Genomic DNA, 26451 nt, shown 5'->3' on the forward strand with positions numbered 1-26451 from the left:
ATTTGGGCTTCCCAAGTGGTGCTAATAGTAAAGAACCCGCCTGCTGATGCAGGAGATGTAAGACACGTGGGTTCCATCCCTGGGTTGGGAAGATGGCATGGCAACACACTCCAGTATTCTTGCCTGGAGAATCCCATGGACTGAGGAGCTTGGCTGGCTACCGTCCATGGGGTCGTAAAGAGTCAGACACGACTGAAGTGACTTAGCATGCACTGTCTGTCTATTATCTATCTGCTTTTCACCTTTCTCCCGGGTTTAAGACCCACAGTTTACCTGCTATTGGACATTTCTACTTGTATATCCACTTATAGCCTAAACTCTGCCATTTGCTCTTCAGGGCTGGTCCATCATTGATCCATCATTGAAGTTGACTGTCTCCATCTCTAGATAAACCACTTTAGATGAAGTCTTGTCTATTGCAATGATCCTCTCCCATGGTTACATGAAGAAATTTTCCATGGGATCCTCCACTGACTGTGCACACCAGTTCCTGCTCAACAAGTTTCGGTGGCTCCTCATTATTTCTAGGTTAAAATTAAAATACCTTAGTTTCTTGTCAAGGAACTTCACAACCTGCCCAAAGATCTCTCTACTACTCTATAAGACCCTCTGCTCTAGCCAGGCTTGTACTCATGTACTCGGGACAGACTGCTGTTTGTCTCCATTTCCCCTAGTGACCTTCACCGAACACCATGCTAAGTTCTGAGCCCTAGATAAGGTTTCATCTGTTTCTTCACCTGTTTACCAGACAGAGGAATGTGCCCTTCCTCCAAGCTGAGCTCGATCTTGTGCTCAGTCACTCAGTCGTGGCCACCTCTTTCGATCTCATGTACTATAGCCCTCCAGGCTCCTCTGTCCATAGAATTTTCCAGGCAAGAATACTGGAGTGGGTTGCCATTTATCTTAATCAGGCTTTAAGGCCCATCTCAACCCCTTCTTTCTCCAAATCACCTGCTTTGACACCCTAGTCATAGTTCTTGCCACCCCCCTAATTTGAGCTAATCATCTATGATTTTGTATTGATTTAATTTTATTTTTTATTGAAGTATAGTTGATTTATAATGCTGTGTTAATTTCTGCTGTATAGCAAAGTGACTCAGTTATATTGTACATATATATGTATATATTATTTTTAATATTCTTTTCTATTATGGTTTATCCCAGGATATTGAAAATAATTCCCTGTGCTATTCAGTATTGATATATTTTAAAATGTTGATCTCATCCCCCTAATTCCATTGTAATTGCGTTGTCTGTTCCCAGGAGGGAAGAATTCTGTCCCAGCCTTTCTGTTCACATGTGCATGTTGATTGCTTGCTGAAGGCACTCATCAACGCTGGGCTGATTGGTGGTGCAAATACTTTCAAAGTTTTGGACGTATTATTATTTTCTAAATTTATATCACTTTAACAATTAGAAAAACGTGCCTTTGAGGCACAAATTACCATATTAAATTTCAATGATCAATATTAATGTAAACATCATTTTAAACACCATGATTTAAAACAGGCATTTTGCCCCTTTTCGCTGTCTTTATTAACAATTTTTTTTCTGGAATGTTGGTAAAAAATAGATTTATCAAAAAAAAAATAGATTTATCATGATCATTATTCTACTTCTTGAGTTTGAAAGGGTTGAAGAAAGGTCTTCCTATGGCTAAATCTTCCCCTTCCCCTCATGGAATAGGTTAAGTGTCATAGGAAAGATCATATGTATCAGGAATCTAGTCATTTCTCTACCATTCACTGTGCAACCTCCGGGAAGGCACCCAGGTGTGTGCTTCAGTGTCGTCGCCTATAAAGACAGACAACAATACCAGCAGGGTCTGAGATTATGTGATGTTTGAAAAAATGTTCTGAATGCTGTTCAGTTCTATCTAAATGTTAGGTCTCATCATTGTCACTGTCATTTTATCATCTCCATCACTTTACCACCTTTGCCACCATCTGCTCTCAAACCAGGTGTCAAGATGAGAAACACCCAGGCTCCTCTTCACTAGGTGGGTGGGGGTGCCCACCCTTTCTTCCCAAGTGTGCATCTCTACCTTGCTTCTGTCTTAACAAACTGTCTTTGTGCTCTCCCACCTGTTTGGCTGTGTCTCTAATAATAAACTTTGCACCTGTTTTTTTGCACCCACCCCCACCAAAAAAAAGATGAGAAGCACCACATGGAGCTGGGGGCTTCTTATAGGAGGCAGCAGTATGCCATTTGCCAAATGTGTATAGTTCACAGGTCATCCTTCTTTTGTATGTTGTAACTTCTGAGGAACTGAATGCCTAGATCATTTCTTTCTCTTGCTGTATTGGGAACACTTTTCGTGACTCCTGTTCCCACTGCTGCAATAGACTGTAAAATGTCTTTGGGGAATGGGCAGGAAATCTTAGTTTACATGGTGAGTAGGTGGTCCTGATATACAACATTTTATTTTTTTATGACTGTGCCGTGCTGTTTGCAGAATCTTAGTTCCCTGACCATGGATAGAACCTGGGGCCCTAGCAGTGAGAGTGTTGGGTCCTAACCACTGGACCACCAGGGAATTCCCCATACAGCATTTTATTGAACCTAAAACACCATCAATTATAAAATACACCATTATTTCAAAAATCATCAAGAAAGGAAAAAGTGACACTCGTTTCAAAGTATGACACATCATTGATTATACGATGCACCCCTACTTTAGTGTTGTGCAAATGTGAAATATGAGTGTCTGGGAATTAATCAGATACAGTGGGGCTGTTGCAGCAAGAGGCAGCTTGGAGTCTCTGAGCCTCAGCCCCAGTGGGTCTACCTGCACCCTCCCCTGCCACAGCCTCCATTGCAGACCTCCACTGCAAAGTTCCCCTACGTGAGTTACAACTGGCTGGCCTTCTGCTTCTCCTCCAGCAGTGGGAGGAGGAGCCTGCGGAGGCTAAGGAGAGGTGAGTGCAAAGCCCAGGATCCTGGGAAGCTTCTTGCTTAGACTTGGCAGCGTCACCTCCTCAAATCTCTTGCTGCTATTTTAAATCATCACGGTAAGGAGTTGCCCCAGAGGCGGACCCTCCTAGTTCTGAGGAGGCACGTTGCTGGGCTTATAGGTTCTCTTAGCCAGAAGCTCCAGAAGATCAAGTGCCCACTTGGGGTTTTCCCCCAGCCCTGAGTAGCTCCTATTTGGTGAGGGTTCATCTTGTGATGTGGACCTGCCAAACATCCCTTATCGGGGACAATAAGCTGTAGGCCTAGGCCCAAGAGCAAAGTAGCTTTACTCTTTCTCCAAGAGAGAAGTCAGTGTTGGAGGTGAGAAGAAGGTTCAAAGCTATTTACAGGAAAGTCACGATCCCTGTGCTCATACGTGGGATGGGGGGTGGGCACCACTTTCTCAGATGTCACTGCCAACTGCAGATATTTCAGCACCTCTTTTCTTTCAGACGTCTTGGGTTTCAGACAGAGAGGTAACCAGACGCTTCACATTTGCTACACTAATGCTGTTTCAGGCCCTATTCCTTGACCTTACAAGTCACCTGTTCCCCTTGAGATATTGTTACCCTGTGGGCTGAGATAGCTACTATCCAGATTTACTAATAATATTGAGGAAAATGTATAGTTCAAACTTATGTCATCAGTTAGTGTGGATCCTTGGATCACTCTGGATAGCAAAGTTTACCATCCTGTTATGGCTGTAGTATTGGTTTCACTTCTTCCATTCCCATAGTGAATTAGAAGGTTCTGTGGATTATTGCCCCTGACTCCTGAAAGATTATTTAATCCCTCCACAGTCTTTTTTTTTTTTTTTTAATTATTTATTTATTTGGCTGTTCTGGCTCTTTGTTTCTTTGAGGGCTTTCCTCTATTCGCAGTGCATGGGCTTCTCACTGTGGTGGCTTCTCTTACTGCGCAGCACGAGCTCTAAAATGTTCAGGCTTCAGTAGTTTCGGCATGCGGGCTCAGTAGTTGGGGCTCCTGGGCTCTAGAGCACACGCTCGGTAGTTGTGGAGCATGGGCTTAGTTTCCTCACGGTATGTGGGGTCTTCCTGGTCCAGCAATCAAACCTGTGTCTTCTGCATCCTCAGGCGGATTCTTTACCACTGAGCCGCCAGGGAAGCCCTCTCCACAGTCTTTTGTCTATAGTGTAAGTCTCTGTTCTCCAAGCATTTAAAAGTAAAGGTTTTCAGTGGTTTTCTTATTTCAATAAACTCAAACTCTTTAGCATGGCACTCACAGCTGTACTAGTCAGGACTCTTAACTCAAACTAACTCAAGCAAAAAGGGACATTAGAGTCAGATAACTGAGCAGCTCATTCAGACAGAGATATAGAGCTTCCCGCGTGGGTGAATCCAGATGCTCAATCAGTGCCTTGTAGGCTCTGTGTCCCTCTGTCACCTCCTTGCTCCAGGTCTCTCATTATTGTGGCTTCCTTTTATAGACACTCTCTTTCCAGGTAACAGGGAAATGGGCTGCCCACATCCAGAAGTGAAGGAGACAGGCATTTCTTTCTTCTGATATAGTTACATGAATCCTGCTGGGATCTTGTGCTCACCCCCGGGTCAGTCATTACTGCTGGCCTGACTAGCTCCTCCTGAACGCTGTGCCCACCCCAATGAATGTGTGTGCCTGAACTCAGTGATGACAACCTCACCAGGACCACATGCAGTGAAGGAGAAGCAGCTGTCTAAAGGCAGCGGGGGTGGTGGACAGAAAAAAACACCAGGTGTCCTCTCTGAGGTCGTCTATGGTTTGGCCCTTCCACCTGTCAGCTCCTCCTAAGAGTTTTCTATAGGCTCTTATCTCTTATCTACTAATCACATTGGACTATCACCTGTGTGAAAACTTGCCTTTGCCCTAACACCTTGTTTTCTTTATGTTCACTGTTCCTGGAATTTTCTTCTTCCCCTGCAGTCGTCAACATTCTTCTTAATCTCCAAGCCTTAATTAAAATGCTACTTCCTTTCAAACTCTTTCCTGTACTTATGATTCTTCCACTTCACACTCAAAGGATTTGGCTGATAGTACTGTCATAGAAGTTTGTTTATTCTCCCCTCTGGAGTTGCTTGTTAATGTTTCTGCCAAAGTAATGCAAAGATTAACCTAACCATTTATTATTCTTCCAGTATCATGTAGGAGATAAGCAAGAAACATTTGTTGGACAGGTAAATGTTCTCTCAAGGATTTTTTTTTTGGAGAGGATGGTATGTATGGGGATTTACCCTGATATACAGTCATGAGCTCTCAGAGCTTGAGTTCATGTATGTAATATCTGCTAAAAATACACATACAAGACTTTTGTAAATTTCCAACACCACTTTGGGAATAATATTGTTAGCTTAAGTTACAAGCACCTTGTGTGTGTTATCTGATGATCTGAAGAAAAATCTGTCAAGCAAAAGATATTGAGTGGACTGTGGGACTGAATTGCCTCCTGTCTGGGAAAACAGCAAAAGCTGGGGGAGGTGGTCGAGCATAATGGGCAAGAATACAGCCTCCACATTTGAAGTCAGGTTCCACTGCTTCTTAGATGTGAGATCTTGGACAAGTTAACAAATGTCTCTGAGACTCAGTTCCCTTGCAAGACAAATAAAACAGTTTTCTCATGGTAGGACAGCCATGGAAACAAAACACAACGGATGCAAGAACTTAACATAGTACCTAATAGGTATACCCCATCCTCCCAGCCAGCCAGCCACCCACTTTGCCATCTCTCAACACAGTCACAGAGGCTGTGACATAAATAAGGGCCTGGTTTTTCTTCAGGATGGCCAGTCATATTGGGTGGGTCAATACTGGGATGCATTAAAGAATGCTTTATCAGTTTGTAGTTCCCTGGCTAATATTGTCACTATCTAATATTCAGTTCAGTTCAGTTCAGTCGCTCAGTCGTGTTCAGCTCTTTCTGACCCCATGAACTGCAACACGCCAGGCATTCCTGTCCATCATCAACTTCCAGAGTTTACCCAAACTCATGGCCATTGAGTCGGTGATGCCATCCAGCCATCTCATCCTCTGTCGTCCCCTTCTCCTCCTGCCCTCAATCTTTCCCAGCATCAGGGTCTTTTCAAATGAGTCAGCTCTTTGCATGAGGTGGCCAAAGTATTGGAGTTTCAGCTTCAACATCAGTCCTTCCAATGAACACCCAGGACTGATCTCCTTCAGAATGGACTGGTTGGATCTCCTTGCAGTCCAAGGGACTCTCAAGTCTTCTCCAACATCACAATTCAAAAGCATCTAGTGACACTAATATTAGACACATATCTAATATGAGTGATGGTGCACTGAAGGACTGAATATACGGATGGTGAGAAGCCATACCTCTGTTGAGACGGCTCTGGTGTCAGGACCATCAGCAATGGATGACATGTTTTTATTTCCACTGCATCTAAAATGTACAGTTGGCCTGGAGAGAGGGAGGAAGGAATAGCCTCTTTTGTCCAGATGTATGGAGGGCCCCACATACTTCTCTGGCTGAAGGATCTGTGTGTTGAGGGAAGAAGACTAAGCCATTTTCTGGGTTCATTCAGTACCTATATGTAATGACCTAATTGTAGGCACTACAGGAAAGGAAATTCAGACTGTCGTCTACTGTTAGAATGATGAAAATACCTGGAACTTTCTCTGATTCTTATTCCCCCTCCTATGATACCCATACCAGCACATATTCAAATGCTTTTCATATTTACATAGAACAGCTATGATGCTTCACCCAGATCAATGTACATCTCATCGAGGAGGAAGACACATATGGGATTCATTTTCTGAAGCCTCAAATCTAAGGGTTTACCTAAGGACCCAGGGATGTCCTGAGGTAAGTTTTGGAAGTGTCTCAGGTGGTGTGATTATAGATTGGCAGGTTCACCTCCTCTTCCACTAACTGGCTATGGGTTTGCATTTCCAAACTATGACCCGCCATGTTAATCATCTGATGGAATCTTTAAGTAGGCAGAGAAAGGTAACAGGGCTTTCCCAGTGACCAGATGGCCATGAGCACACCAATGCCCGGTGGAGCCATTGTGGACAATGGGAGAGATGCCCTAAGGAACTGACATGTCCCTGAATCATAGAATATGGGGGTGGAGTCCAGGTGGAGGCTCTTTAAAGATTACTATGCAGACCTAGTCATTTTACCCAGAGTCCCCAAAAGAAGCAATACTGTCTGTCCAGTGCTTCCTAAGCACTTCGTTTTTTTCTTCACCTTAAGATTTATCACATTGCATTGTGATTACATACATTATCTGTCTCCCTTTATCACTTCAGACAGGAAACTCAAACTACTTTAAGCAAAAAAGACTTTATTGGCTCAGTAAATCCCACCTGGGATTCCCAGGTGGTGCTCATGGTAAAGAACCTGCCTGCCAATGTACTACATAAGAGATGTGTGTTTGATCTCTGGGTGGGGAAGATCCCCCTGGAGGAGGGCATGGCAACCCACTCCAGTATTCTTACGGAGAATCTCATGGACAGAGGAGCCTGGCGGGGCTACAGTCCATAGGGTTGCAAAGAGTTGGACACGACTGAAATGACTGAGCACATTGGCTCAGTGACCAAAGAGATCAGCTGTGTTATACCAGGGATCCTACTCTATTTCAGATATTGTGAAAGCACCACCTAAGTACTGATGCTCAGAATGCAACTGATTAACCATGTTACCGTTTTCAGATACCACAGTGTACATTCATCTAGAAAAGGCAGTGCATCAGTCTAGCATGAAAGCCATTTCTGCACATTAGAAGCCTGAATTGTAAATGTCAAACCAATGTTAAGAGCACAGTGGTGTTTTCTGACACCTATTCAAAAGTACATGAGTGTGACTGTTGTTGAAAAATGGCCAATTAATTATAAAAGCATTTCAACAATGTAAAGTAGAAGAAACTCAGTTTTAATGAAATGTACATCTAAAAGAATTGAATAAAAGTTTTAATTTGCTTGATGTTCATAAACTTGTCCAGTTGAAGAAGTTGGTTTTAAATTCTTGGTTGGCTCTCAGCTTGGATTTTGATTTTCCCAGTGGCCTGGGTCATGGAAGAAACCAGGAGATAAATCAAAACCAAAGATGGAAGATCTTTATCAGGAATTTACAGAAAGGCCACAAGTATATTCTGTCATGGCACGACTGATATGAAATATTACTTATGTTGTGTAGTTAAGAATCAGAGAGAGACAGTGGCTTAACCATGTCGTCCTTGGTGAGAGAGACCCTTAAAAAGAAAGGAATGACATCTTTTAGTATCATGATTTAGTCTGTGGCTTATACCAGTCTCACCTAACCTTTTGGTTGAGTTCCATGTTCTCTCTTCACCTGTAAAATGAGTATGAAATAGATCAGATCCAATTCTTTTGGAAAAGTGGGCATTTAAAATATTCTGAACAAGTGTATTGAACAAATGAAAACCAAGATGAAGCAGATTCTTTTGATTCTTTCATCTTCACAATCTTAGAAGAAAAAGTTCTCCTTTCCCTGGAAAGACAAAAAGGTTCCAGCAAGGAATAAGAATTGGCTGCTTTGCACTGTGAATTTGTCAATGCCATCAGAGAGAAACAAATGGGGAAGGACAAGAAAACTGAGTTTTGGCTCTTGGAACCACATTTTAAAACAAAAATCTTCTGCCAAAACTTCTTTAATATTACTCCCTATAAAATTATAATAAAAAAGTGTGAAATGGAATGAAATACATTCATTTTCAACATACAAACAATGCTGGACTTTTGGTTCCAATTAAAGGCATGCTTTCCCAGGACAGCAGAAGGCATTGTGCTTTGTGAGAATTTGCTTTCTTTTCTTTTTACAAATGATTAAACAGCATTTTAGTACAAAGTGCTTCAGTTTCTAAACACATAAAAAGCAATAAAGGCTACAAGTTAGAAAAAAAGATGATGGGACAGGAGTTGTTTGGTGACAAGTTCCTTCAGGCAATGGAGCACCATGATGCCCAACTTCACTTTGGAGCAAGATCAACCTTTTCTCGTTACTTAGTTCAAATGTTAATCAAATGTCAACAGATTGAAGAAAGTCATCTGTGACTGGCTTGCTTTCCTACAGCTCCCATTCATCTTTTGGGCTCTGTGGCTTTTTTAACGCAGCTGATGAATGGACATTTCGGGGGTGAGTCATTATTAAACTTAGTAACACGTTCAACCATCTTTCTTGCTTACCTCTTCCTTTGTTCTATCCGATTTTTTTCCATTCCTTCTCCTTCTGTCTCTAAGAAAAAACAGGTGTTGAAAGTTAAAGGGCATAATTTTTTTTAAAAGTAGTCTATCATATAAAAGAAACAAGACAAACCCTAAATATTTTGATTAAATTTATAGTCCATGCAATGCTCAGTTCTCTCAACTTGGGTTAATTTTACTTTTAGATTGACTTTTCTTAGCTAAGTTCCTTTTTTAAAAAAAAAACAGTTTTCTCCTAGATAATGGTTATTCTAGTTAAGTCATTTTATATTATAGTCCAGAGGGTCTAGGAGAGTAAAAAAAAAAAAAAAAAAATTAGTGTATCTGTGTATCTTTAATCCTTAGTCTAAGATCACTGTTGAGGAGTGAGAGGGTAACAAGCAGGAAGGCTAGGGGGTCTCCAAATGGGGAAAATAGGCTGCAAGTGTTAGAAGATTTTTCTGTTCTCTATACAAATTTTGACTTCCTTGGTGGCTCAGATGGTAAAGCGTCTGCCTACAATGTGGGAGACCCAGGTTCGATCCCTGGGTCAGGAAGATCCTCTGGAGAAGAAAATGGCAACCCACTCCAGTATTCTTGCCTGGAAAATCCCATGGACAGAGGAGCCTGGTTGGCTACTGTCCATGGGGTTGCAGAGTCGGACACGACTCAGCGACTTCACTATTTATCTATCTATACAAATTTTAAAGGTTTCTCTTAAAATTCTGTGTTGCCATGATGACACCTGGTTCCACCAGAACTTAACTTTTCTCAAACCTTGAGCTAACCAATGTGTTTTTCTTATGGAAATGCTTTTCTTAAGCTATGTTAATGAACTGTGTATTTACCCTAGACTCTTTTTTTTTCAAGTCCATTCAGCTTAAGACTCAGAATCGAGAAAGGCTCAACAAACCAGTATGTTTTACTTATATATTGTTCTCCTAATCTGCGTTAATGAAACTATATCTTTACTTGGAAACCTGCCTTACTTCAAGATTCATGTCAATTGTTTTATGGCCCCAGATGACTCACCTTGTGCCAATGTTACCTCGAAATGCACGTTGTGGGTGAGGGGCCTGGTGCCACTCTGAGTTTTAAGACACCTTCTTTCTCTAATTAACAGCTTGCAGATAGGTATATAACATACTGCTAAAAGCTAGCAGGGGAACATTCTTTCTGCCCCCTTCTGATGTCTATGTCAGCTTTCTCTATCTCTTTCATACTTTAATAAAACTTTATTACACAAAAGCTCTGAGCGATCAAGCCTTATCACTGGCCCTGGATTGAATTCCTCTCCTCCGGATGCCAAGAATCCCGGCGTCTTTCACAACGCAGCAACAACCTTTCAGGAGCAAGATTTCAACTTGGAAAAATTTAGCCTTACTACTATTTTGGGATCTGACAGCTGTCTCTGAACTTTTAATAGAGAAGTTCTATTCATTTTTTCAAATGAGCTTTTCCAAAAGGTTTCTTTGAAGTGCTAAGAATACACTTCTCATATGTAAGTTTGTTACTTAAAGCTGATATATTAGATTTTTTCAGTCAATTATTTTTGGTTATTCTGACACTTTGTATCCTAATTCCTTCAAAGTTATCTTTTGTATCAGGAGAGCTGGATGTGTAGCTGAGAAACTGGTAGATAATTTTCACAATAATGGAGTTTTATATACCTTTGAATATGGGTCTATGTGATCTTTTAGAACTTTGCGACATCCCAGGCAATGTGTTGGAGCCATGCTCACCAGCTTGGCATCAGTGAAGATTATGGGTGGTCATTCAAATCCCCACTTCCTATTCACTTCTGGACAGAGACTAACAGAAGTAACCATCAGCACAAGGTGACATGATATGCATTTATATTTCTTGTTTTAGAATTTTTCCAAGTTGGGGTGTGGGAAAGGAATTAGGTATTTTTTATGTCAAGTGCTTGTTACATAAAGATATGTCAAGTGCCTCCTACATATAAAGCCCTCATGGTTTTCATGAAAGTGAAAATGAAAGATGGATGAGTGGCATTTGTGATGGGTTTGATTGTTCTTTTATGTCTATAAAAGGAGACATAAAAGGAGTACTAATTCATAATTGGGGCAGTTCCCTCCTATTGGTGAGAGTGAATTGTCTAAACTTATAGATAAAGACTTAATAGGCTTTAGATTCCAAATATTTATTCCATTGAAATTGAATTGTACCAGATTTGGTTTAAGGTTATCCCCAGTATAACTAGTCATGGGAAAATATAAGAATAAACAATTCAAAGATGGTACTAGTCAATGGATATCATATGCAAGGAAGGCAGCCTCACTGCTGTTGAGGGCCCAAAGGATCGTTTAGTTTTTGCTAGCACAATGTAAAGAAAATCAACAAGTGCACAGTGGCTAATATAATAGATGTTGGAGCATGAGGCCAGAGAGTACTATGTAGAATCCAGGGTGCGTGCAAACAGTCAGGGATTCCTTGCGAAGGTGGTGAACAAAGACAGCTGTCTTTCCAGCACAGACAATTCCATATTTAGATCTTATGCAATCGGGTGTTCGATTGAGAAATGTTTGGAAACCACTGTCTATGGTAGAGCCAAAAATGTAAGCATCTTACAGTATTGGATCTGAGGTCCTTGTGAAAAATCATGAAGAGAAGGGATGGGTTTTCAGGACCTTGGATTGTGAGGTGGACCCCTGGATGGGAATCCACACTACCATCCAGCACCCATGAGCTCCAGGCGTCTGCTCGCTGGAGGCTGCTCCAAGTAGTATTTTCAAGATAATTCAACCTGAGCAAAATGCTCCAACATCTTTGGATCCAATAACTGAAGTTGCTTTTGGGGGATGCCTGCAGGATGTGTGTATCTCTACCTCCCCATCCAATCCCTTAGCTTGGTTTCCTCTCTTCTTCAGTAATGAAAATGTGCAGCAGCCACAATGAAGGGCATGCAAAGCAATTTGGAAATATTCACTCATTAGTGAACTGTTAGTGCTTCCCTTGGCTGCTGCTCTTTTACTGCTGCAGATGGCAAAGGGCTGACTCCTGAACGTGTCTTCTTGAGGCTGCTGAGCAGGAAGATTATGATCAAGTTAGTCTCCTCTCTCTCATTATCCTGTTCATTTGCTCCTCTGCAAATATGCTTGGTGTTAAAAGTCTGGCTAATTTTGAATTTCTCCAGGTATGGTCCTCATGGAGGTGGCAGATATCTGAGGTCTAGCATCTAGATGCCAGAGACCAGTGTACTGCTGTGTGAACAGGTTTTAGCCACCCTAGTGGAGTTTATGATCAGGAAGTGCAGGACCCCAGTGGAGCTTTCAGAATGACAGAAGAAGCGACAGAAAAGAGACATCACAGCCCTGGGAACACGGAGACAGCTTTATGTACATGTTCTTACAGGGTTTGGCTAAACATTTTGTACGGTTCATGTGGAACCCGTGAAGTACTGTCGTCTCCTTCCTGACGTGAAGCAGAAGTATCGAAACACAGAAGGCCCGGCTGTGACACTTGGCAGCTGTGCTTGGTACGAAGTGCTGTTCTGTTGTTACTCTTTGGAAGTAGCTCCCTGTGATGTGAAAAGGCTCCCAGGGAAACAGCAGCCATCCCAAGCCACAGAAAGGCCATCAGGCATCTTTGCAGGTCGCCACTGAGGCTCTGATTCACTTCCTGCTCTCATGCAGAATCGGGAGAGGGGAGAGCAGAGAGAGAGTCAGAGGAGGGAGGAGGGAGATTTTTTCCCAGTCAAGCCACAAAGCTTGGGGACCCCTCTTTCATAGTCTTGGGTCTTCAGAGTGATCAACTGTGGCCAGGAGTCTTTGGGGCCAGTCCAAGTCAGCCTGTGAGTCTGGCCTTGGGGGAAAGCAACGAATGAGGCAGAAAAACAGACAAGTGGGAAGTGGTTGCTTGGTGCTGAGTTTGGCTTAGAGTTTAGAGCTCCACTGAAGCTTTCAGTCTCCAAGCAGAACTCACAGGGGAATGAAACCCACAGGAACCCAAACAAGGTTAAAGCTTGGCAGGAAACCACTGGGGAGGCCACATGGCTTTTCACACAGCTCGGCCTGAGGTCTTTCAGGGGCTTGAGCCACCTTTCACCAGTTTCTTTGGACTCATTTGAACCAGAGTCATTGAATGTATTCAGTCAGGACTTCAGTCTTCCCAGAAACAGAACCCCGTTCTCACACCCAAGCCCATGTCCTCAGCTGGTGAATTATTATTTACCCCCATTGCCCAACCAGGCAAGGAAATCTGGCGTTGTTTTTGTGAAGAAATTCACCCTGGGATGGAGGCAATGTGGGGGTTGGAAAAGGAAAATATGAGCTTTGGAGCCGAGACTCTCAGACTCTGTTGGGTGAGCCCCCACCCCAACCCCCCTTTCTCTATAACAGACATAGAAAAACGGAGGTGATGTCGTCATAGCAGCTGCTGATGGCCTGACAGACAGTTTCCGCAGCGCTACATGAGGCCCTTTGGTGTCCCTGTCAGGAGATTGGCAGCTGAATGACACCAATGAGGCCAGGCCCATATTCCCTCTGGGAATGCAGCCCCTAATTGATAGACAGAGGCAAAGAGAAGGATTGTTTCTGAACCTGAAAAGAATCCCCTTTTTCTCTCCCTAAAGCTCATGCCCCTACTCTCCTCAGCTCTATTTTCCCCCTCTCCCCCGACACTTTTTTTTAAAGGTGTTTTGTTCCAGAGCAGTTACAGAGCTTAATGGAACTGAATGACTTTTACCCTTCACAATCTGTCACTCAAAAGCCCGACTCCAGGACAGTTAAATAAAGTCCTTTCAGAGGCAGACAGGAGAGGAATGTGTCAGTCAGGCAACAGACCCCGTTGTGTTTTCATCTGTCAGAGGGGTGACGGGGAGACCGGTGGGCCCCAGGCGGGGCGAATTCCCAGCAGCCGCTAAGAGGCCTCAACAAACCCAGGTGTGGAGCCAAACTGTCACCCAATCACCAGCATTCTTGAGGTGTGGGCTCACAGCCCCCAGGCACTCGGGTTTGCAATCAACTATGAGATGTTTGGGCAAACTTTCAGCACAGGTTTCATACTAAGCATTTTTAACATAAAACCAACCACTAAGTGCTGGGTATCCATACAAGGCATGGCTTTCAAATTAATACACAGCTTAGCTGCAAGCACCACCGACAGTAATCCTCTGGCTGAAAGGTCTTCAGGTAGACTCCAATTCCAAACCAATTTTGTAGAGCCACTTGGGTTTTTTTTTTTTCTTCTACTACTTTCCCTTCATATTATATGACAATCCATTAATCTTGCCCATTAACTTAAAATTACTGGGCAATTTTTTTTTTTTTTTTTGGAGGGTTCTGAACAGTTGCTTTTGTTCGCTGTTGATTCAGAGCTTCACATGGAAAATGTCCGCCATTAGACAACCTAATGATCTATTGATCTTTTATGTTTTGGTGACGTTTCCTGTAAGGGCTTAAAAAAAAAAAAAAAACCAAGAAGGATGAGAATGGGATGAAATGAGATGGAGGGCATGGAGATGTTGATTTAAACAAGCAGGGCTTGTGCTCATCGGAGCGCTACAAAAGATAGTTCTACCTGGGGCTGAACTTCCAGGTGTCCAGGTGGGAGAGTCACCCACTGACCTGGATGGGTGGCCTGCTAATGGCCCCGGGGCTGGCAGGAGAGGAATTCTGCGGGGTCTCAACTCTGAGGGTTGTTTTGGCTCCAGGTTAAACATGAGTGTGTTATTTATTACTTACTTGCTTTCTTTCCTCTCTTTGGGAGATTTTGCATAAAATAAAGGGATTTCTGCCTCCTCCCCAGTATTTTTTGTTGCTGTTTGTTTTTCTTTGATGGGCTGCTTTCCACCTCCTAACACACTATTTCCAAGACAGGCAGAGATTAGCACTGATTCTGTCTTCCTCTTTTCCCCCTATTCACCCCAAGGTCAGATTTAGATATTGAGGTATCCATTTCCTAACTGTTCCTGGGACCACTCATGACACTTAGTGTCTGTACACTGGTACTTTAGTTAATAAGAAAGTCTCCCCTCTTCTCTCCTTCCTTCTTTCTTTAGCCAAAATGTAGACAACTGTTTTCTCCTATCTGTGTCCTGGGTTGGGAAGATCTCTTGAAGGAGGAAATGGCTACCTACTCCAGTATTCTTGCCTGGAGAATTGCTTAGACAGAGGAGACGGGCAGGCTACAGTCCATGGGGTCACAGAGTCGAACATGACTGAGCAACTAACACTTTCACTTTCACTTTCAGACACCGTTTTCTCTTATCTGTGTGTTGGGCCCGTAGGGATAAGCTGGTTTTAGACAAACAGGGCTTCCCATGTGGCGCTAGTGGTAAAGAACCTGCCAGCCAATGCAGGAGATGTAAAGAGACGTGTGTTGGAGCCCTGGGTCAGGAACCCTCGAGGAGGAAATGCAACCCACTTCAGCATTCTTGCCTGAGAATTTCATGAACAGAGGAGCTTGGTGGGCTACAGTTCATAGGGTTACAAAGAGTTGGACAAACTGAAGCAACTTAGCATGCGTGCATGCAGACAAACTAAACTAAAATTCAGAAGACCTTTGGCACAGACTGATATACTCTGTCAAGATGAAGAAGTTCAGAATATGGTAAGATAAACTGGCACACTCTGTGTTCGCAAAGCTAAACATTTTCCAAAGAAATGGATTTTCAGCATTTTGCCACAATATGGGAGATTAGCGAGTCAAGGAGACTCAATCAGAACCAGTTAGCAGCGACCAGGCAAAACAGCTCATTCCTACTTTGGAGCAGAGAACACAGTTGTCTTATCTTCACTGATCAGGTCCCTGAGCTGCCTGAGAGCTCACTGCTCCTCTCGTTGCCAACAGGGGACTCTGGGTGAGATTTTCGGCCCTCAGAAAACTTCATGGGAACAATATCCCACTAGAATATTAATGAAGTCTTCAACTTCAATCCTAGAAATATGTGCTTGGAGGCTTCCTGAGTCCATCCTTCACTGATTATTAATGATCTGCCACACTTAGAAAAAAAGCCACTTCTCAGCTCACTTTCTGCCTGGCTTCCCTTCCCTCAGCCTAAGACAAACATCACGTCTGGGGTACTGCTGGGAACACAGGAGGTGTCTACACAAGGGAAACAGTTTTTTCTTTATGCCTGAGACTGAAAAAAGAGGCCATGGCTTCTGTTTTTAAAATTAACGGCTACAGGAAAACTTGCAAGCAAAGGCTTACCATTTTGGACAATTTTTTAGGGAAGACTCCATTCCTTCAAATTCTCCATAGGTGACACTCAGAAAGTTGCTCTTCCTTAGTGGTCCAGTGATTAAGGCTATGCACTTCCAGTGAAGGGGGTTCAGGTTCAATTCCTGGTTGGGCAACTAGGATCCTGCATGCCAAAAAAAAAAAAAAAAAGCAAATAAATACATACACAAGCCTCAAACCAAAAATGAACCAAATCCTACTTGTTGCTCCAGTAGTCCCCAAATTTAGTCTATTAAAGCACAATTAGGAGCAAACAGTTTTTATCTTTCCTGCACATTTTCTAGTTGGTGGGTGATGAGAGGGAGATAGCAGCTTGTTGATAAGTCCTGCTCCTGTCACCCAGTGCTGACACCTCAGAGTTGGTTTGCTTGTGCCCACATCTAACCAAAACCTCATGTCTACTCAGTTCCAATTGCAGTCAGTCCTGTGGTTTGATGGTGGGTGGATACGACATTCACATATTGGTCGTAATACATCTCTCAGCCTTCATACTTAAAATGCTGCTTGTTAAACATATATCCAGCTGGGTTTTCATTCAGACGACTGCTAAACTTTTTATCTTGGATGGATGCTATAAGGGACACAATTTCCTTCCTAGAGTTGTATACAGAAGCAACCAAAAGCCACATTTGAAAGTCTGGTTAATAATGCTAAATTCATTCTAATTTTTTTTTTGACTGATTTAGGTTTGAAATTCCTTTGAAAAAAATTTTACTGTTCTAACATTCAGCAACTTAAGTGCCAATTCTGCAATAAAGCACTCCTGGAGTTTCATTTGAAGATCTCAAAACAAGATTACCAAAAAGCTGGTGGAGTTGTCTGTACAGGCAGGGCTGGGGGAAACAAGGCATGAGTTTGTGAATCAGTCCATCAGTGGCTCAAGGCTAGAAACAGGCTCAGAACCTTGGCAACCTTCAGGTCCAATTCCTTTGTCATCAGTTCTTATATGATTTTTAGTCAAATCAGATCACCTTTCCCGTTAGTGATTTAAAATTATAATCCCAGTAATGATAATTATTAATTATAGCATGCTGACTAGATATTATATTATTGGTATAATAAGAATAGTATATGCTAGGTGCATTTCACATACCTTCTATATACATTGTTGTTTAGTTGCTAAGTCTTGTCCAACTCTTTGCGACCCCATGGACTATAGCCAACCAGGCTCCTCTATTCATGGGATTTCCCAGGTGAGAATACTGGATTGGATTACCATTTCCTTCTCCAGGGGATCTTCTCGACACAGGGATCAAAACCACCTCTCCTGCATTGGCAGGTGGATTTTTTAAACCACTGAGCCACCTGGGAAGCCTTTTCTATGCATATGCTTGTTTAAAAAGACAAAAATCCCCTGAATGGGGTAGTGGTTATAGCAATTAAGAGTATGGCCTCTGGTGATGAACTGCCTGTTTTCAAAAGTTGGTCCTGCCACTTACTAAGTGTGATCCTTGTCTATAAAATAGGGGTGATAATAGTACACACTTCATAGGGTGAAGTTCATGTACAGAAAGCCCTTAGAACTGCATCTGGCACATCATAAGTCCCATGTAAGGTTATGACTTATTATTATTTTGTTCTACTGTTTGCAGCCTATGTTAATAATTCAAGGGGTAGTTTCAACCAGTTAGAAAGAGCATTCTTCATCATTAACAGTAGCATCCTGCATTTCCTCCCACCACCATTCATCCAATTCGTTGTTCTGTTGGTATGTAAAGTGGCCCAAGGCTATGGTTTTTCCAGTAGTCATGTAAGGATGTGAGATAAAGAAGACTGAGTGTCAAAGAATTGATGCTTTTGAATTGTGGTGCTGGAGAAGACTCTTGAGAGTGCCTTGGAGAACAAGGTGATCAAACCAGTCAATCCTAAAGGAAATCAACCCTGAATATTCATTGGAAGGACTGATGCTGAAGCTCCAATATTTTGGCCGTCTGATGCAAAGAACCAACTCATTGGAAAAAACCCTGATGCTGGGAAAGATTGAAGGCAGTAGGACAAGGGGACAACAGAGGATAAGATAGTGGATGGCACCACTGACTCACTGGACATGAGTCTGAGTAAACTCCAGGGGATAGTAAAGGACAGAGAAGCATGGCGTGCTATAGTCCACGGGGGTCACAAGAGTTGGACACAACTTAGTGACTGATTAGCAACAACAAGGCTGGCAGCAGTGAATTTCTGGTAAGTGGGTGGGTTTTTAAAACCTTCCAGAAAAAGCTCTCTGGTGAGCAACTCACCTGGAAGGGAAGGATTCCTGAGGATTCCAGGATGGCACCTTGACCTCTGAATCCCTGTGCATTCTTCTTCTTTTTTAAAATTTTTATTTATTATTTATTTGGCTGCATCAGGTCTTCATTGTGTCATGCAGGGTCTTTCATTGAAGTGCACAGACTCTCTAGTTGTGGCTTGTGGGCTCTTAGTTCCCTGACCAGGGATTGAACTAGAGTATTCTTAACCACTGGACCGCCAGGGAAGGCCCCTTGTGGATTCTTCTTGCTCTGCAATCTCCAAAGTGCTGGGCCTGAACTTAAGGGTTGTATTCTTTCAAGATGTTTGACACTGGTCTCATTAAACCTGTCTTGGATCTCCCCCAGGCTACTCTTGATCTTCACTGCTAAGTGCCATGGCAGGATATTAAAGTGGCCTCATCTGTTAAGAAAATAGTCTTGAAACTGGAGAAGGCCTCTTAGCAGGGCACTCAAGAGTATGACTGCTCAGTGAGGGCATTCTTAAAACCCAGACCCCCTCCCGCGGCCCAGCCTGGGGTGTTCTCAGGCCATCTCATATGGTGGATGCAGTCATAGCCTCAGGGTATCAACCACAGTCAGATTCTGCTGGGATGCTGTGCCCACTGCTTTCTAATTGCTGCCAGATCTGCCATTTTTCTTTCAGCAAGGTTCACCAGCTCTGCATACTAGCCAATTCAGTGATAGGTCAGACAACCCTTAATTTAATTCAGTTTAACTGAGTTCGTATTCGTTAATCATCTATGTATGCCTTTAATCATTGGTCTTCTTTCCTATAAAGAATCTCCTGTGTACCTATTGATGTGAAACAAGAAAACCAGCAGAATCAAACTATTTTAACTTCAATTTCTGATAACTTTTGTCCTCCACAAGTCAATTTTGAAGCATCTATCATTTTTGTCTTGTTTTAGAAATCAGCCCAGCCTGCTGTCTGGCTGTCACCTCTTGCAGGTTTGCCTGGGTGTGGTGGGTTTGCATGGATGCTCCCCTCCCCACCTTTGTTTGGCAAATGTGGAATAAGGAATGCCTGATTTTGAACTTTGACTGTGTTTGACCTGGCCGCAGAATAGTCCACAGGCATGATGCAGGTCAGAACTAACTGGCTCGTGTGGAGACCAAAGCCATTTGGCATAGCCAAAGGATGCACTAACTCTCATAGCACTAACTTCCACCCCTGACAGGAAGCACTCTGCCCAAACAACCTGTTGCTGGGGGTGGGGGAGGGTGGGGTTCAAATTAGAGTAAGCAGTGGTTTGGTCTTTCAGTCTCAAGAATATCAGCTTTGTAGTGAGGACATAGTTGTAAATCAGCAAGTGAATTGTTTTAGCGTTCTCAGATAGGATGGTGGGCACATGGGGATGGACTGGAAAGGTAATATTAGGTGTCAGTGGTCTTGTCTGCCCCCTTTCTCTTTCCGTTGGGAGATTGCTTCTTTATCCTAGATGGCTCTGGTGGGTTGTTAATCACTGAACCTCATCCTTGGCTATCTCAGTCTATTCAGGCTACTGTAATAAAAGGGCACAGAACTGGGTGACTTATAAACAGCAGAATTTTTTTTCTCACAGTTCTGAAGCGGGGGAGTCTGAGATCAGGATGCCAGCACAGTGAGAGTGTGGGCTGCTGGCTGCTGACTTACTTCTTGTGTCCTCACACAGTGGAGAACAGAAAGAGGAAGCTCTCTCCTGACTCTTTTAGAGCACTAATCCCAATTGGAGGGCTCCACCCCCATGACCTCATCTAATCCTAATTACCTCCCCAAGGCCCACCTGCTAACAGTGTCAGATTGGGGTAGGGTTTCAACACATGTATTTTCAAAGGACATGGATATTCAGCCTATAACATAGGACCTGAGAGGTAAGCCCATGACCTAAACCTGGCTGAATCCAGTTTTCCTTTCCACTGGGATTGGGCCAAGGCTTGAGCAGGTGACCTAACTAATGTCAATCATGTCTTTCCAAGATAGTTTGTGGCCCTGGGACAGATTAAGGGCCTCTTGCTTTTGTATATAAAGGTATCCTATGATAAGAAAGAATGAGGGCAACATATAAAAAGAGAGAGACAGGTAGAGAGATGGGGAGGGGGGAGAAGGAGGAGGAGGAAGAAGAAGGAGAAGGAGGGAAGGGGAAGAAGTGGAGGAGGTTGGGGGGAGGGAAGGAAAGAGAAATACAGACAAAAAGAATGTTGCTATTACTTGAGTACCTATGCCTAAAACTAATTCCCTCTTTATCTTCCCAGCTTGTGAGCTACATTATGCTTCTGGTTGTTTATGCTGGGTTTCTTTCTCTTACAATGGAGTGGTGACTGACTAACCGACTAGGTTTAACTATTCTTCAACTAACTACTTGGCTTTGGCAATCTCTTTGATGCACGCAGTTCTTCCCTCATTTTTAAGCAAAGTTTAGCTACATGGTGAGTACACAGTGCCTCTTAGGAAATGTTCATGGAATAAATGAAGTAGCTAATACTACAGGGATAGTAAGTATTGGGTTTAGCTATGAAGTTGCCAATGTTTGATCATTTTGACCTATGAAAAAAGTGATTTCATGTGATTAAGGCAACAGCATCTTCAGCTATTGAGAAGGAGAGCTGGACTGTCAGTCACCGTTTATTGAGACTCTGCTCTATGCAGGTATGAGGGTGCTGTGAGGAAGTTAGGATGGAGGAAACAGGAGGCTTCTTGGGGAGAACTAGAGACTCACGAGGGACTTACAGCTTACAAAGAAACCATTGCTAGAGTGTGGGCCTCACTCCACAAACTAGTGAAGAGATTAGTCATTTGCGGGGAAGATTTCATCTTCATCAATGAAGCACACCATGTACAATCTATGAATAACCTGGATAGTGTCACATTCAGAGAAGAGCTCTGTCACTATGGTTCCTAGAATCCCTCCTTTGGCAAACTTTCTCAGAACCCTTGTGGAACTGTCCTACTTCAGCCCAAAGAGTCAAAGGTCAAGGAAAATATTGAACACATTATGCCTTTTCAATATCTTATGCCAGTTCACCCTGTCCCCAGGAGAATTTTCTCTTTTCATCCCCTTTGTTTGGAAAACAACCAACTTAAAATTTTATCTGTGTTTCATCAAATCCAAACTCATATTAAGCAGAGGCTGAAGAATAAGTAATGCGACACAGCCAAAAAGTAACAAAAGTTTTGTTATGACTTCTACCTCCGTGTAACTGGGTTCTCCCATTTGGTGGCATTTGAAATGACTGTTCATGCTTCTTCTGTCCATTTGTTTTGATTTAGGTTTCTAGATGTGGTGCAGCAGTCTGGTATGGTGATTTTTCCTAAATATCTTAACTTTGGGGTATTTGCTCACCAGTTCTCCTCCATGTAATGTGCACTTAAAAAAACAGAGCCAGAGCCTGGCAGTTTGCCAAAATCAGGCTGTCAGCTGATTTCATGTAGAAAAAGGATTCCTTGTTGAGAGAGCATGGTTCTTCACCTTCTTGGAGTGGTCATTAGGTTCACCTGCCTTTGGCTACTCGCTGGAGCCTAATGACTTCCGGGAAAGGGAGCACTTCCCAGTTCTGAGCAAACAGCATTTACCTTCTTTTCTTATTTGTTTAAGATGAGGCATCGTTTTTGTCCTGCTTCTTCCTTTTACTTAAAAGAAAAAAATCACCTTCTTTCAGAGTGACTATTTTGCCAAACCTGCCCATCAACATAAAGAACGCTGGGGATGTCTTAGTGGACCTATAGAATATGTGCTCTAATTTATGTCTGATGGACTTAAAAGTAAAAATGCACGTGGTAGAGGCCATGGTCACTAACATGCAACTCTAATGCTTTAACTTATCTTCTTCAAACAGGAGAGATGTTTTTCTTCTGGGCTTACATAAATACAGCAGTTGAATGCAGTCTAAATCATGGTATGCAGCTGTGGAGCCCTTCGGCTTTGCCAAACCCTCTTGCTTGCGCACTCAGATTTTACAAGGCGGCAGTCCCGTTGCTAAAGGAACTCTAGTCACTTTTTCGTGAATGTCCTGTGATTGGCAGGAATGCTGGCTGTTGTTAAGTATCATATTGTTCCGTTGTGGAGAATATTTTTTATTGCTAGTTCAATAGCTTTTCACAGTTATTAAACCAGAGTCATTGTCCCTGGAGGCTCCAAAGGCTCAGAGACTTTGGAGCCTGGGAGAAAAAAAATACACGTGCACAAAAACCTGTCAGTTATCCTCAGTGTTTCAATGTGGCTGTCATACTTTGACTGTGGCTCTTAAGGTGTTTTGGAGGAAATGTTGAGAAAGTGGCTTTTCAAGTGTATCATTTATAGCCAACTTCTTTTCATAAATAAGAGTTCATGGGCCCAAATTCAATCACAAATATTTTTTTGAAATACTTAACTTTAAGGAATAGTAGACCAATACTTGGAGAAGGAAATGGCAACCCACTCCAGTATTCTTGCCTGGAGAATCCCGTGGACAGAGGAGCCTGGTGGGCTCCTGTCCATAGGGTCGCACAGAGTCGGACACGACTGAAGTGACTTAGCATGCATGCATGCATTGGAGAAGGAAATGGCAACCCACCCCAGTATTCTTGCCTTTGGAGGGTCCCAGTGACAGAGGAGCCTGGTGGGCTGCCGTCTGTGGGGTCGCACAGAGTTGGACATGACTGAAGCGACTTAGCAGCAGCAGCAGCAGACCAATACTATTATAATGACACATTAAAGCATGTAGATTAAAAAATGTTGTCTATGTTAGTAGATATGAACAAATATCCCATAATTCCAAGAGAAATGCCTGCCTGAAATCATTGCTACATCTAAGTAAAATGATCCAAGAAGATGAATAGATGTTATCAATAAGGGAGGCATGTACATGTCTCTGCTAGGAAGATCTGCCAGCTTACTTAGTGGAAAATGAAAATATCCCATATTCCCATAAGTGAGCTGGGTGGATGGTGTTGTAGTGCAATTGTTAGTAACCACCGAGGACTTGCCAGGAGACCAAGGCAGCCCTTGACACACCTAAGTGTTAGCGTGAGGAGAGAGTGAAGGGACTGGGGCTGTTTCCTCAGGGTCAGTATGAGATCCCAACAGGAGCACATTGTCTTATGGGAGTCACCCTGGGGAGGAAACACTTAAGATCTTTCAAGAGCACTCAACTTTCTGGGTATTGATAAATGTTTCATTATATCTCCTGACCACACCGAGCTGGTTCCTGCAGATTTCACTCTGCTCAGCTCTTTGTGTACTTTCTGTATTGTTTTCTTTTTCTTCTTTGGAGCAGAGTTTGTGAGGCCCCAAGGACCATACTAACCCTCAAGTCAGTGGATGCACAGTTAATCTTCTGCTGAAAGAAAAATGGATTCTTATTTCTCTTGTCTCTGGCAACAACTGGGGCGTGGGCAGGAACTCTGTTTATCTAAACAAAAACAGAACATGTATCACCTATCTAAGCTTTGCTGGCCAGCTCCTTTCTGATCATGCCACTCCATGGCAGGTTTCTGAGAATTTTTATTTTTCTAGAAATTACTGCAAGTTTATAGGAACATAACCTCATACTGTGGTTGATGAGTGCATGATGATTGTGTTTGTTCTGTTTGAACACAGTTTTCTGCTTCTCTTCATAAGAGTCTCTCCATTCCTGGAAGCTTCCTTTAGATATTATCTCTTCCTCCCTGCCTGTTCCCCACCCCAATTCCTGCCACTCTTTATTTCCCACCAAGGGAAGTTAGGGAGCCCTTTAACAGAGACTTGGAGGGCCTACCCCTTCCTGCGAAAACATTGACGGACCATTGTGCCCTGACTGAATCTTTCCATCACCTATAATGTATATTTTCTACATATAATTTATGTCTTTATTCCACATCTTACATTTTGCCTGCAAACATTTCCTGCATCATTCAAAAGGGGTTTGCCAGGCTCTGCCTTCTGTATTAACAGTTAAAAGAGGGAAGAGAAATCTTGAATGTTAACTCAAGACTACGTTGGTAAACTGCTTTTTAAGAAAGAAACATAATGGTTGAGTTTATTCATTCGCCAAAACAACCCCCCTTTACTTAGTGTTGAATCTATTCTTCCTGTTGGTATACACTCAAGTAGGCTTTGTGAGATGATTTCAATAATACGGACCAGCATCTGATCTTGAAAAAACAACATCTTTTTGTAGAAAAGAGGCTGGAAGGATACATACACCCAAATGACAGCACGATTAGCTTTGGGATATTTGCATCATTTTTTCCTATCCTTTTCATACCTTTTTGTGTAGTGTGAATTTGTGCATATATTTTAAAATAGGATATTTTATTCATAAAAGCTAAAGTCACTCAGTCGTGTCCAACTCTTTGGGACAGAATTCTCCAGGCAGGAATACAGGAGTGGGTAGTCATTCCCTTCGCCAGGGAAATCTTCCCAATCCAGGGCTTGAACCCATGTCTCCCACATTGCAGGCAGAATTCTTTACAATCTGAGCTATAAGGAAGGCCCAAGAATACAGGAGTGGGCAGCCTATCCCTTCTCCAGTGGATAGTCCCAACCCAGGGATTGAACTGGGGTCTCCTGCATTGCAGGTGGATTCTTTACCAGCTGAGCTACCAGGGAAGCCATTTTATCCCTAACCTTCCCTCAAAGCTATTTAGCATTGTGGTGATTTCTTAATATGTTATTTATGAGGAGATTATGCCTCCAATGAAGATCTGTGTGTAAGGTCTTAGTCTGCTACCTACATTTGTATGTCACTCAGAATAACTCAGATTTTCTCATGTGTAAAATGATGACAGTAACCTCCACTTGTAGAAATTAAGGTGAGACTCTACTGAGATAAGCATGAATAAAATGTTGATATGTGTGAAGGGCTACCCACATGAGAGGAATAACAACACCCCTCCTCTGTTTGGGAAGAATCCATGGGGCAAATGTAGATCAAAGATCTGAAACAAGGGTATGTATACCTGATGACCTGACATTCAGGTTAGCATGAATGGAGGAGCCTTTCCCAGGAGCCTTTGAACTTGTGCAAGTAGCTTAATTTCTTAGTGGTCCCTTCCAGGGCTGTTTTGTGAAGGGAAAGTATGTGTGTGTGTTGGTAACCAAAGTGCTCAAAATGTAATATGTGAAGACATTCAACTACATACAAAAGTAAGCATTGGAGCACCATATAACCTCACCACCTGACTGATCCAAGTTAAGTTAGTTAAAGTTAAGTCACTCAGTCGTGTCTGACTCTTTGCAACCCCATGGACTGTAGCCCACCAGGCTTATCCGTCCATGGGATTCTCCAGGCAAGAATACCGGAGTGGGTTGCCATTTCCTTCTCCAGGGGATCTTCCTGATCCAGGGATCGAACCCAGGTCTCCTGCATTGCAGGCAGATGCTTTAACCTCTGAGCCATCAGGGAAACCAAGCGTCTTTTTTTAAAAGACTGGTTGATGTGGTGCCAGATGTTTGATAAGTCACAGAAAAGTAAAATTAAAAAGCAGAAACGAAAACCAAACAGGGTCTCTCATAGGACCCCCAACTAATGCACTAAATATAACTGCTATCCAGGGGACATGAACCTCAGTGGAGTGTTCCTGGCTCCCTAGGAAGCAGTAGATGATAGGGCCTGGCTGCAGTGACAATGAAGTGAACTTCTGGAAGCAGAGACAGGTGGTAGAGAGCATTGGAGGGGAGATACCTTGACCATCTGTGGAAGGTCCCGACCCCCTGGGTCCTGATGATGACACCCTGTCTGTGGGGCTCAAAACCATTTTCAACACCACTCACATGCCAGGAGTGGCTGTTGCTTATGTAGTGGACTGCTCAGCACTGAAGGGGTTACGTGTAAGAGTGATCAAAGATTTAAACTGTCATGTTGACGGTAAGCTGGGGAACAGGCTGTGCAGGGGCCTTAATAAATCTGCCCTTGACTTATGGCCGAACCTCATTCAGCAGAAAAT

The 26451-nt window shown here is 42.9% G+C and overlaps 1 long non-coding RNA gene across 3 annotated transcripts in view; it reads right to left on the bottom strand.

Annotated features, from left to right (window-relative positions):
* Nucleotides 1-3265: 3265 nt before the first annotated feature.
* The window catches only part of LOC133246239 (uncharacterized), a 458519-nt gene continuing 435333 nt past the window's right edge, over nucleotides 3266-26451 (bottom strand). For 2 of the 3 annotated variants that reach the window (XR_009735972.1, XR_009735971.1), the window contains 3 exons: nucleotides 16291-16444; nucleotides 9118-9166; nucleotides 3266-8422 (listed from right to left, as the gene is read on the bottom strand). This is a non-coding gene — a long non-coding RNA (uncharacterized LOC133246239). The remainder of the gene's footprint in view (nucleotides 8423-9117; nucleotides 9167-16290; nucleotides 16445-26451) is intronic. The other variant, XR_009735973.1, reaches the window with a different exon arrangement.

This window comes from Bos javanicus, chromosome 4 (assembly GCF_032452875.1).
Source record: "Bos javanicus breed banteng chromosome 4, ARS-OSU_banteng_1.0, whole genome shotgun sequence".
NCBI lineage: Eukaryota > Metazoa > Chordata > Mammalia > Artiodactyla > Bovidae > Bos > Bos javanicus.